Source organism: Schistocerca piceifrons, chromosome 11 (assembly GCF_021461385.2).
Source record: "Schistocerca piceifrons isolate TAMUIC-IGC-003096 chromosome 11, iqSchPice1.1, whole genome shotgun sequence".
NCBI classification, from domain to species: Eukaryota; Metazoa; Arthropoda; class Insecta; order Orthoptera; family Acrididae; genus Schistocerca; species Schistocerca piceifrons.
In genome coordinates this window covers 35271422-35285787 of record NC_060148.1, presented here as the reverse complement: position 1 = coordinate 35285787, position 14366 = coordinate 35271422, and positions in this window count along the sequence as shown.

Genomic DNA, 14366 nt, shown 5'->3' with positions numbered 1-14366 from the left:
AGACAGACCAATAAACTACTGTGACAAATATTTATCAGTAAATGCAGAACAAAAACAAATTACGTATCTGACAGCTAAAACAAAAAGAGAAAAAAAATTCAATACTTACTCACAGTGAAATTCACATTTATTTATCATCCCATTGTGATCCAAAAGAATACAATATTTACCTGTGTTATCTATAATTTCTACTGTTGGCAGTAGCACAATACCAATGTTAAAACACACAACGTCTCAGTCTGGCGGAGACCTTGGGCATTGCTACAGATTAGCCTGTCATCACCAGTTAAATTTTAGGGCACGATGGACAGACAAACCATAAAATCACTCTGACAATTATTATTCAGTAAATGCACAAAAAAAATTTACAAAAATCACAGCTACAACGAAAAGTGATTAGAAATTTCATCATTTACTCACAATGAATTTCACATTTATTAATCATCCCATTTCAATCCACAAGATGACATTATTTTCCTGTGTTATCTTTAATTTCTACTGTTGGCGGTAGCACAACTTCAGTTTTAAAACACACAACGTCCTAGTCTGGCGAAAACCTTGGGCATTGCTACAGATTTGTCTGTCATCACTAGCTAAACTTTAGGGCACAATGGACAGACAGTCCAATAAAATACTGTGACAAATATGTATAAGTATATGCAGAACAAAAAAATTTACGTATCTGACAACTAAATCTAAAAGAGAACAAAAAATTCAATACTTACTCACAGTGAAATTCACATTTATTTATCATCCCGTTTTAATCCACAACATGACAATATTTACCTGTGTTATGTATAATTTCTACTTTTGGCAATAGCCCAACGTCAAACATAAACACACAACCGCCGAGTCTGACCTAGACCTTGGGCATTGCTAAAGCTTGGTCTGTCATCACCAGTTAAATTTAGGGCACGATGGACAGACATACCAAAAAATCACTGTGACAATTATTATTCAGTAAATGCACAACAATAAAATTTACGAATATCACAGCCACAACAAAAAGTGATCAGAAATTTCATCATTTACTCGGAATGAAATTCACATTTAATAATCATCCCATTTCAATCCACAAGATGACAATATTTACTTGTGTTATCTATATTTTCTACTTTTGGCAGTGGCACAACATCAATGTTAAAACACACAACGTCTCAGCATGTCGGAGACCTTGGGCATTGCTACAGATTTGTCTGTCATCACCAGCTAAATTTTAGGGCACAATGGACAAACAGACCAATAACATACTGTGACAAATATTTCTCAGTGAATGCAGAAAAAAAAATTTACGTATCTGACAGCTGAAACAAAAAGAGAACAAAAAATTTAAGACTTACTCACAGTGAAATTCACATTTATTTATCATCCCAATTCAACACATAAGATGACAGTATTTACCTGTGTTATCTATAATTTCTACTGTTAAAACTAACAACGTCTCAGCGTGGCAGAGATCTTGGGCATTGCTACAGATTTTTCTGTCATCAAAAGCTAAATTTTAGGGCACAACAGACAAACAGACCAATAAATTACTGTGACAAATATACATCAGTAAATGCACAACAAAAAAATTTGCGTATCTGAAAGCTAAAACAAAAAGAGAACAAAAAATTCGATACTTACTCACAGTGAAATTAACATTTATTTATCATTCCATTGTAATCCACAAGATGACAGTATTAACCTTTGTTATCTATAATTTCTACTGTTGGCAATAGCCAACCGTCAAACTGAAAAACACAACCGCCGAGTCTGACCTAGACCGTGGGCATTGCTAATGCAAAGTCTGTCATCACCAGTTAAATTTAGGGCACGATGGACTGACAGACCAAAAAATCACTGTGACTATTATTATTTAGTAAATGCACAAAAAAAAATTCCTAATATCACAGCTACAACACAATTTGATCAGAAATTTCATCATTTACTCACAATGAAATTCACATTTATTAATCATCCCTTTTCAAACGACAAGATGACAATATTTACCTGTGTTATCTATAATTTCTACTGTTGGCAATAGCCCAACGTCAAATTTAAACACACAACCGCCGAGTCTGACCTAGACCTTGGGCATTGCTAAAGCTAAGTCAGTCATCACCAGTTAAATTTAGGGCACGATGGACTGACATACCAAAAAATCACTGTGAAAATTTTTATTCAGTAGATGCACAACAAAAAATTTACGAAAATGACAGCTACAACAAAAAGTGATCATAAATTTCATCATTTCCTCACAATGAAATTCACATTTATTAATCATCCCATTTCAATCCACAAAATGACAATATTTACCTGTGTTATCTATAATTTCAACTGTTGGCAGTAGCACAACACCAATGTTAAAACCCACAACGTCTCAGCCTGGTGGAGACCTTGGGCATTGCTACAGCTTAGTCTGTCGTCACACGTTTAATTTTTGGGCACGATGGACACACAGACCAAAACATCACTGTGACAATTATTATTCAGTAAATGCTCAACAAAAAATTTATGAATATTACAGCTTCAACAAAAAGTGATCAAGAATTTCACCATTTACTCACAATGAAATTCACATTTATTAATCACCCCATTTCAATCCACAGAATGACAATATTTACCTGTGTTACCTATAATTTCTACTGTTGGCAGTAGCACAACACCAATGTTAAAACACACTATGTCCCAATCCTGGTGGAGACCTTGGGAATTGCTACAGATTTGTCTGTCATTACCAGCTAAATTTTAGGGCACAATGGACAGACAGACCGACAAAATAGTGTGACAATTATATATCAATTGATGCTTAAAATAATAATTTGCGTATCTGACAGCTAAAACCAAAAGATAACGAAAAATTCAATACTTGCTCACATTGAAATTCACATTTTTATATCATCCCATTTCAATCCACAAGTTGACAGTATTTACCTGTGTTATCTATAATTTGTCTGTTGGCAATAGCCCAACGTCAAACTTAAACACACAACCGCCGAGTCTGACCTAGACCTTGGGCATTGCTAAAGCTAAGACTGTCATCACGAGTTAAATTTAGGGCACGGTAGACAGACATACCAAAAAATCACTGTGACAATTATTATTCAGTAAATGCACAACAAAAAATTTATGAAAATCACAGCTACAACAAAAAGTGATGAAAAATTTCATCATTTATTCACAATGAAATTCACATTTATTAATCATCCCATTTCAATCCACAAGATGACAATATTTACTTGTGTTATCCATATTTTCCACTGTTGGCAGTAGCACAACACCAATCTTCAAACAGACAAAATCTCACCCTGGCGGATACCTTGGGCATTGCTACAGATTTGTCTGTCATCACCAGCTAAATTTTAGGGCACAATGGACGGACAGACCAATAAAACACTCAGACAAATATTTATCAGTCAATGCAGAACAAAAAAATTTACGTATCTGACAGCTAAATCTAAGGGAGAACAAAATATTCAATACTTACTCACAGTGAAATTCGCTTTTATTTATCATCCAATTTCAATCCACAATATGACAATATTTACCTGTGTTATCTATATTTTCTACTGTTGGCAGTAGCACAACACCAATGTTAAAACACACAACGTCTCAGCCTGGCGGAGACTTTGGGCATTGCTACAGATTTGTCTGTCATCACCAGCTAAATTTTAGGGCACAATGGACAGACAGACCTATAAAATACTGTGACAAATATTTATCAGTAAATGCAGAACAAAAAAATTACGTATCTGACAGCTAAAATTAAAGCAGAACAAAAAATTCAATACTTATTCGCAGTGAAATTCACATTTATTTATCATCCCATTTTAATCCACAACATGACAATATTTACCTGTGTTATCTATATTTTCTAGTGTCGGCAGTAGCACAACACCAATGTTAAAACACACAGTGTCTCAGCCTGGCGGAGGCCTTGGGCATTGCTACAGATTTGTCTGTCATCACCATCCAAATTTTAGGGCACAATGGACAGACAGACCAATAAAATACTGTGACAAATATATATGAGTAAATGCACAACAAAAAAGATTGCATATCAGACAGCTAAAACAAAAAGAGGAAAAAAAAATTCAATACTTACTTAAAGTGAAATTCACATTTATTAGTCATCCCATTTTAATCCACAAGATGACAGTATTTGCCTGTGTTATCTATAATTTCTACTGTTGGCAATAGCCCAACTTCAAACATAAACACACAACCGCCGATTCTGACCTAGGCCTTGGGCATTGTTAAAGCTAAGTCTGTCATCACCAGTTAAATTTAGGGCATGATGGACAGACATACCAAAAAATCACTGTGACAATATTATTCAGTAAATGCACAAAAAAAATTTACGAATATTACAGCTACAACAAAAAGTGATCAGAAATTTCATCATTTACTCACAATGAAATTCACATTTATTAATCATCCCACTTCAATCCACAAGATGACAATATTTGCTTGTGTTATCTATATTTTCTATTGTTGGCAGTAGCACAACACCAATCTTCAAGCACACAACGTCTCACCTTGGCGGAGACCTTGGGCACTGCTACAGATTTGTCTGTTATCAAAAGCTAAATTTAAGGGCGCAACGCACCGACAGACCAATAAAATACTGTGACAAATATAAATCAGTAAATTCAAAACAAAAAAGATTGCATATCTGACAGCTAAAACAAAAAGAGAACAAAAACTTCAATACTTACTCACATTGAAATTCACATTTATTTATCATTCCATTTTAATCCACAACATGACAGTATTTACATGTGTTATCTATAATTTCTACTGTTGGCAATAGCCCAATGTCAAACTTAAACCCGCAACCGCCGAGTCTGACTTTGACTTTGGGCATTGCTAAAACTTAGTCTGTCATCACCAGTTAAATTTTAGGGCACGATGGACAGACATACCAAAAAATCACTGTGACAATTATTATTCAGTAAATGCTCAACAAAAAATTTACGAATATCACAGCTACAACAAAAAGTGATCAGAAATTTTATCATTTACTCACAATGAAATTCACATTTTTAATCATCCTATTTCAATCCACAAGGTGACTGTATTTACCTGTGTGATCTACAATTTCCACTGTTGGCAATAGCCCAACGTCAATCTTAAACACACAACCGCCGACTCTGACCTAGACCTTGGGGATTGCTAAAGCTAAGTCTGCCATCACCAGTTAAATTTAGGGCACGATGGACAGACATACCAAAAAATCACTGTGACAATTATTATTCAGTAAATGCTCAACAAATAATTTACGAATATCACAACTACACCAAAAAGTGATCAGCAATTTAATCATTTACTCACAATGAAATTCTCATTTCTTAATCAACCCATTTCAATCCACAAGTTGACAATATTTACTTGTGTTATCTATATTTTCTACTGTTGGCAGTAGCACAACACCAATCTTCAAACACACAATGTCTCATCCCGGCGGAGACCTTGGGCATTGCTACAGATTTTTCTGTCATCACCAGCTAAATTTTAGGGCACAATGGACAGACAGACCAATAAAATACTGTGACAAATATCTATCAGTAAATGCACAACAAAAAAATTTACGTATCTGACAGCTAAAACAAAAAGAGTACAAAATATTCTACACTTACTCACAGTGAAATTCACATTTATTTATCATTCCATTTTAATCCACAAGATGACAGTATTTACCAGTGTTATCTATAATTTCTACTGTTGGCAATAGCCCAACGTCAAACTTAAACACACAACCGCCGAGTCTGACCTAGACCTCGGGCATTGTTAAAGCAAAGTCTGTCATAACCAGTTAAATTTAGGGCATGATGGACAGACATACCAAAAAATCACTGTGACAATTGTTATTCAGTAAATTCACAACAAAAAATTTACGAATATCACAGCTACAACAAAAAGTGATCAGAAATTTCATCATTTACCCACAATGAAATTCACATTTATTAATCATCCCATTTCAATCCACAAGATGACAATATTTTCCTGTGTTACCTATAAATTCTACTGTTGGCAGTAGCACAACGTAAATATTAAAACACACAACGTCTCACCCTGGCGGAGACCTTGGGCATTGCTACAGATTTGTCTGTCATCACCAGCTAAATTTTAGGGCACAATGGACAGACAGACCAATAAAATACTGTGACAAATATATATCAGTAAATACACAACAAAAACATTTGCGTATCAGACAGCTAAAACAAAAAGAGAAAAAAAAAATTCAATACTTACTCACAGTGAAATTCACATTTATTAATCATCCCATTTTAATCCACAAGATGACAGTGTTTACCTGTATTATCTATAATTTCTACTGTTGGCAATAGCCCAACGTCAAACTTAAACACACAACCGCCGAGTCAAGCCTAGACTTTGTGCATTGCTAAAGCTTAGTCTGTCATCATCAGTTAAATTTAGGGTCCGATGGACAGACATACCAAAAAATCACTGTGACAATTATTATTAAGTGAATGCACAACAAAAAATTTACGAAAATCACAGCTACAACAAAAAGTGATTAGAAATTTCATCATTTACTCACAATGAAATTCACATTTATTAATCATCCCATTTCAATCCGCAAGATGAAAATATTTACTTGCGTTATCTATATTTGCTACTGTTGGCAGTAGCACAACATAAATGTTAAAACACACAACGTCTCACCCTGGCGGAAACCTTGGGCATTGCTACAGATTTGTCTGTCATCACCAGCTAAATTTTAGGGCACAATGGACTGACAGACCAATAAAATACTGTGACAAATATTTATCAGTCAATGCAGAACAAAGAAATTTACGTATCTGACAGCTAAAACAAAAAGAGAAAAAAAATTCAATACTTACTCACAGTGAAATTCACATTTATTTATCATCCCACTTCAATCCACAAGATGACAATATTTACCTGTGCTATCTATAATTTCTACTGTAGGCAGTAGCACAACACCAATGTTAAAACACACAGCGTCTCAGCGTAGCAGAGACCTTGGGCATTGCTACAGATTAGTCTGTCAGCAGCATATAAATTTTACGGCACGATGGACAGACAGACCAAAAAATCACTCTGACAAATATTATTCAGTAAATGCACAGCAAAAAATTTACTAAAATCACAGCTACAACAAAAAGTGATTAGAAATTTCATCATTTACTCACAAAGAAATTCACATTTATTATTCATCCAATTTTAATCCACAGGATGACAACATTTACCTGTGTCATCATTAATTTCTACTGTTGGCAGTAGCACAACACCAATGTTAAAACGCATATCGTCCTAGTGTGGCGGAGACCTTGGGCATTGCTACAGATTTGCCTGTCATCACCAGCTAAATTTCAGGGCACAACGTACAGACAGTCGTAAAAACACTGTGGCAAATATTTATCAGTAAAATCAGAAACAAAAAATTTACGAATATCACAGCTACAACAAAAAGTTATCAGAAATTTCATCATGTACTCACAATGAAATTCACATTTTTTTATCGTCCCATTTCAAATCACAAGTTGACAATATTTACCTGTGTTATCTCTAATTTCTACTGTTGGCAGTAGCACAACACCAATGTTAAAACACACAACTTCTCAGCCTGGCGGAGACCTTGGGCATTGCTACAGATTTGTCTGTCATCACCAGCCAAATTTTATGACACAATGGACAGACGGATTAATAAAATACTCTGACAAATATTTATCAGTGAATGCAGAACAATAAAATTTAAGTATCTGGCTACTAAAACAAAAAGAGAACAAAAAAATCAATACTTACCCACAGTGAATTTCACATTTATTTATCATCCCATTTTAATTCACAAGGTGACAATATTTATCTGTGTTATCTATAATTTCTACTGTTAGCAGTAGCACAACACCAAAGTTAAAACACACAACTTTTCAGCCTGGCGGAGACCTTGGGCATTGCTACAGATTTGTCTGTCATCAATAGCTAAATTTTAGGGCACGATGGACAGACAGACCAATAAAATACCGTGACAAATATTTATCTGTAAATGCACAACAAAAGAATTTACATATCTGACAGCTAGAACAAAAAGAGAACACAAAATTCAATACTTACTGACAGTGAAATACACATTTATTTATCATACCATTTTAATCCACAAGGTGACAATATTTACCTGTGTTATCTATAATTTCTACTCTTAGCAGTAGCACAACACCAATGTTAAAACACACAACTTCTCAGCCTGGCGGAGACCTTGGGCATTGCTACAGATTTGTCTGTCATCAACAGCTAAATTGTAGGGCACGATGGACAGACAGACCAATAAAATACTGTGACAAATATTTATCTGTAAATGCACAACAAAAGAATTTACGTATCTGACAGCTAGAACAAAAATAGGACAAAAAACTCAATACTTACTCACAGTGAAATAAGCATTTATTTATCAACCCATTTTAATCCACAAGATGACAATATTTTCCTGTGTTATCTATAATTTGTACTATTAGCAGTAGCACAACGCTAATATTAAAACACACAACGTCTCAGCCTGGCGGAGATCTTGGGCATTGCTACAGATTTGTCTGTCATCACCAGACAAATGTTAAGGCACAATGGACAGACGGAATAATAAAATACTCTGACAACTATTTATCAGTGAATGCAGAACAAAAAAATTTAAGTATCTGGCTACTAAAACAAAAAGAGAACAAAAAAATCAATACTTACCCACAGTGAATTTCACATTTATTTATCATCCCATTTTAATCCACAAGGTGACAATATTTATCTGTGTTATCTACAACTTCTACTGTTAGCAGTAGCACAACACCAATGTTAAAACACACAACATCTCAGCCTGGCGGAGACCTTGGGCATTGCTACAGATTTGTCTGTCATCAACAGCTTAATTTTAGGGCACGATGGACAGACAGACCAATAAAATACTGTGACAAATATTTATCTGTAAATGCACAACAAAAGAATTTACATATCTGACAGCTAGAACAAAAAGAGAACAAAAATTCAATACTTACTCACAGTGAAATAAGCATTTATTTATTAACCCATTTTAATCCACAAGATGACAATATTTTCCTGTGTTATCTATAATTTGTACTGTTAGCAGTAGCACAACACTAATGTTAAAACACACAACGTCTTAGCCTGGCGGAGACCTTGGGCATTGCTACAGATTTGTCTGTCATCACCAGCCAAATTTTATGGCACAATTCACAGACGGAATAATAAAATACTCTGACAAATATTTATCAGTGAATGCAGAACAATAAAATTTACGTATCTGGCTGCTAAAACAAAAAGAGAAGATAAAGATCAATACTAACTCACAGTGAAATTCATATTTATTTATCATCCCATTTTAATCCACAAGGTGACAATATTTACCTGTGTTATCTATAATTTCTACTGTTAGCAGTAGCACAACACCAATGTTAAAACACACAACTTCTCAGCCTGGCGGAGACCTTGGGCATTGCTACAGATTGCTGTCATCATCAGCCACATTTTATGATACAATGGACAGACTGAATAATAAAATACTCTGACAAATATTTATCAGTAAATGCAGAACAAAAAAAATTTATGTATCTGGCTGCTAAAACAAAAAGAGAAAATAAAAATCAATACTTACTTACAGTCAAATTCACATTTATTTATCATCCCATTTTAATCCACAAGATGACAATATTTTCCTGTTATCTATAATTTCTACTGTTAGCAGTAGCACAACACCAATGTTAAAACACACAACTTCTCAGCCTGGCGGAGACCTTGGGCATTGCTACAGATTGCTGTCATCATCAGCCACATTTTATGATACAATGGACAGACTGAATAATAAAATACTCTGACAAATATTTATCAGTAAATGCAGAACAAAAAAAATTTACGTATCTGGCTGCTAAAACAAAAAGAGAAAATAAAAATCAATACTTACTTACAGTCAAATTCACATTTATTTATCATCCCATTTTAATCTACAAGATGACAATATTTTCCTGTTATCTATAATTTCTACTCTTAGCAGTAGCACAACACCAATGTTAAAACACACAATGTCTCAGCCTGGCGGAGACCTTGGGCATTGCTACAGATTTGTCTGTCATCACCAGCCAAATTTTATGGCACAATGGACAGACGGAATAATAAAATACTCTGAGAAATATTTATCAGTAAATGCAGAACAAAAAAATTTACGTATCTGGCTGCTGAAACAAAAAGAGAACAAAAAAATCAATACATACCCACAGCAAAATTCACGTTTATTTATCTTCCCATTTCAATCCACAAGGTGACAATATTTACCTGGTTATCTATAATTTCTACTGTTAGCAGTAGCACAACACCAATGTTAAAACACACAACGTCTCAGCCTGGAGGAGACCTTGGGCATTGCTACAGATTTGTCTGTCATCACCAGATAAATTTTAGGGCACGATGGACGGACAGACCAATAAACTACTGTGACAAATATTTATCAGTAAATGCTGAACAAAAAAAATACGTATCAGATAGCTAAAACAAAAAGAGAACAAAAAATTCAATACTTACTCACAGTGAAATTCACATTTATTTATGATCCCATTTCAATCCAAGAGAAGATAATATTTACCTGTGTTATCTATAATTTCTACTGTTGGCAGTAGCACAACACCAATGTTAAAACACACAACGTCTCAGCCTGGCGAAGACTTTCGGCATTGCTACAGACTAGTCTGTCATCACCAGTTAAATTTTAAGGCACGATGGACAGACAAACCGTAAAATAACTATGACAATTATTATTCAGTAAATGCACAAACAAAAATTTACAAAAATCACAGCTACTACAAAAAGTGATTATGAATTTCATCATTTACTTACAATGAAATTCACATTTGTTAATCATCCCATTTCAATCCACAAGATCACAATATTTACCTGTGTCATCTATAATTTCTACTGTTGGCAGTAGCACAACATCAATTTTAAAACACACAACGTCCTAGTCTGGCGAAAACCTTGGGCATTGCTACAGATTTGTCTGTCATCACTAGCTAAACTTTAGGGCACAATGGGCAGACAGTCCTATAAAATACTATGAAAAATATGTATAAGTATATGCAGAACAAAAAAATTTACGTATCTGACAACTAAATCTAAAAGAGAAAAAAAAATTCAATACTTACTCACACTGAAATTCACATTAATTTATCATCCCATTTTAATCCACAACATGACAATATTTACCTGTGTTATCTATAATTAATACTTTTGGCAATAGCCCAACGTCAAACATAAACACACAACCGCCAAGTCTGACCTAGACCTTGGGCATTGCTAAAGCTTAGTCTGTCATCACCAGTTAAATTTAGGGCACGATGGACAGACATACCAAAAAATCACTGTGACAATTATTATTCAGTAAATGCACAACAATAAAATTTACGAATATCACAGCCACAACAAAAAGTGATCAGAAATTTCATCATTTACTCGCAATGAAATTCACATTTATTAATCATCCCATTGCAATCCACAAGCTGACAATATTTATTTGTGTTACCTATAACTTCTACTGATTGCAGTAGCACAACACCAATGTTAAAACACACAACGTCTCAGCCTGGCGGAGACCTTGGGAATTGCTACAAATTTGTCTGTCATAACCAGCTAAATTTTAGGGCACAATGGACCGACAGACCAATAAACTACTGTGACATATAATTATCAGTCAATATAGAAAAAGAATATTTACGTATCTGACAGCTAAAACAAAAAGAGAACAAAAAATTTAATACTTACTCACAGTGAAATTCACACTTATTTATCATCCCATTTCAATCCACAAGAAGATAATATTTGCCTGTGTTATCTATAATTTCTACTGTTGGCAGTAGCACAACACCAATGTTAAAACTCACAATGTCTCAGTATGGTGAAGACCTTGGGCATTGCTACAAATTTGTCTGTCATCAAAAGCAAAATTTTAAAGCACAACGGACAGACAGACCAATCTAATACTGTGACAAATATATATATCAGTAAATGCACAACAATAAAATTTGCGTAACTGACAGCTAAAACAAAAAGAGATCAAAGAATTCAATACTTACTCACAGTAAAACTAACATTTATTTATCATTCCATTTTAATCCAAAAGATGACAGTATTTACCTGTGTTATCTATAATTTCTACTGTTGGCAATAGCCCAACGTCAAACTTAAACACACAACCGCCGAGTCTGTCCTTGACCTTGGGCATTGCTAAAGCTTAGTCTTTCATCACCAGTTAAATTTGAGGGCATGATGGACAGACATACCAAAAAATCACAGTGACAGTTATTATTCAGTAAATGCACAACAAATATTTACTAATATCACAGCTACAACAAAAAATGAACAGAAAATTTCATCATTTACTCACAATCAAATTCACATTTATTAATCATCCCATCAATCCACAAGATGACAATATTTACTTGTGTTATCTATATTTTCTACTTTTGGCAGTAGCACAACATCAATGTTAAAACCCACAACGTCTCAGCATGTCGGAGACCTTGGGCATTGCTACAGATTTGTCTGTCATCAGCAGCTAAATTTTAGGGCACAATGGACAAACAGACCAATAACATACTGTGACAAATATTTCTCAGTGAATGCAGAAAAAAAAATTTTCGTATCTGACAGCTAAAACAAAAAGAGAACATAAAATTTAATACTTACTCACAGTGAAATTCACATTTATTTATCATCCCAATTCAATCCATAAGATGACAATATTTACCTGTGTTATCTATAATTTCTACTGTTGTTAGTAGCACAACACCAATGTTAAAACTCACAACGTCTCAGCGTGGCAGAGATCTTGGGCATTGCTACAGATTTTTCTGTCATCAAAAGCTAAATTTTAGGTCACAATGGACAGACAGTCCCATAAAATACTGTGACAAATATTTATCATTAAATGCAGAACAAAAAAATTTACGTATCTGAAAGCTAAAGGTAAATGTAAAAGAGAACAAAAAATTCAATACTTACTCACAGTGAAATTCACATTTATTTATCATCCCATTTTAATCCTCAAGATGACAGTATTTACCTGTGTTATCTATAATTTCTACTGTTGGCAGTAGCACACTAATGTTATAACCAACAACGTCTCAACCTGGTGGAGACCTTGGGCATTGCTACAGTTTAGTCTGTCATCACACGTTTAATTTTTGGGCACGATGGACACACAGACCAAAACATCACTGTGACAATTATTATTCAGTAAATGCTCAACAAAAAATTTATGAATATTACAGCTTCAACAAAAAGTGATCAAGAATTTCACCATTTACTCACATTTATTAATCACCCCATTTCAATCCACAGAATGACAATATTTACCTGTGTTACCTATAATTTCTACTGTTGGCAGTAGCACAACACCAATGTTAAAACACACTATGTCCCAATCCTGGTGGAGACCTTGGGCATTGCTACAGATTTGTCTGTCATCACCAGCTAAATTTTAGGGCACAATGGACATAGAGACCGATAAAATAGTGTGACAAATATATATCAATTGATGCACAACATAATAATTTGCGTATCTGGCAGCAAAAAAAAAGATAACAAAATATTCAATACTTACTCACAGTGAAATTCACATTTATTTTATCATCCCATATCAATCTACAAGATGACAATATTTACCTGTGTTATCTATAATTTCTACTGTTGTTTGTAGCACAACACCAATGTTAAACACACAACGTCTCAGCCTGGTGGAGACCTCGGGCATTGCTACAGCTTAGTCTGTCATCACACGTTTAATTTTAGGGCACGATGAACACACTGACCAAAACATCAGTGTGATAATTATTATTCAGTAAATGAACAACAAAAAATTTATGAATATCACAGATACAACAAAATGTGATCACAAATTTCTTCATTTACTCACAATGAAATTCACATTTATTAATCATCCCATTTCAATCCACAAGATGTCAATATTTACCTGTGTTATCTATAATTTCTACTATTGGTAGTAGCACAACACCAATGTTAAACACACAACGTCTCAGCCTGGCGGAGACCTTGGGCATTGCTACAGCTTAGTCTGTCGTCACACGTTTAATTTTTGGGCACGATGGATACACAGACCAAAACATCACTGTGACAATTACTATTCAGTAAATGCACAACAAAAAATTTACGAATATCACAGCTACAACAAAATGTGATCAGAAATTTCATCATTTACTCACAATGAAATTCACATTTATTAATCATCCCATTTCAATCCACAAGATGACAATATTTACCTGTGTTATCTATATTTTCTACTGTTGGCAGTAGCACAACATCAAACTTCAAACATACAACGTCTCAGC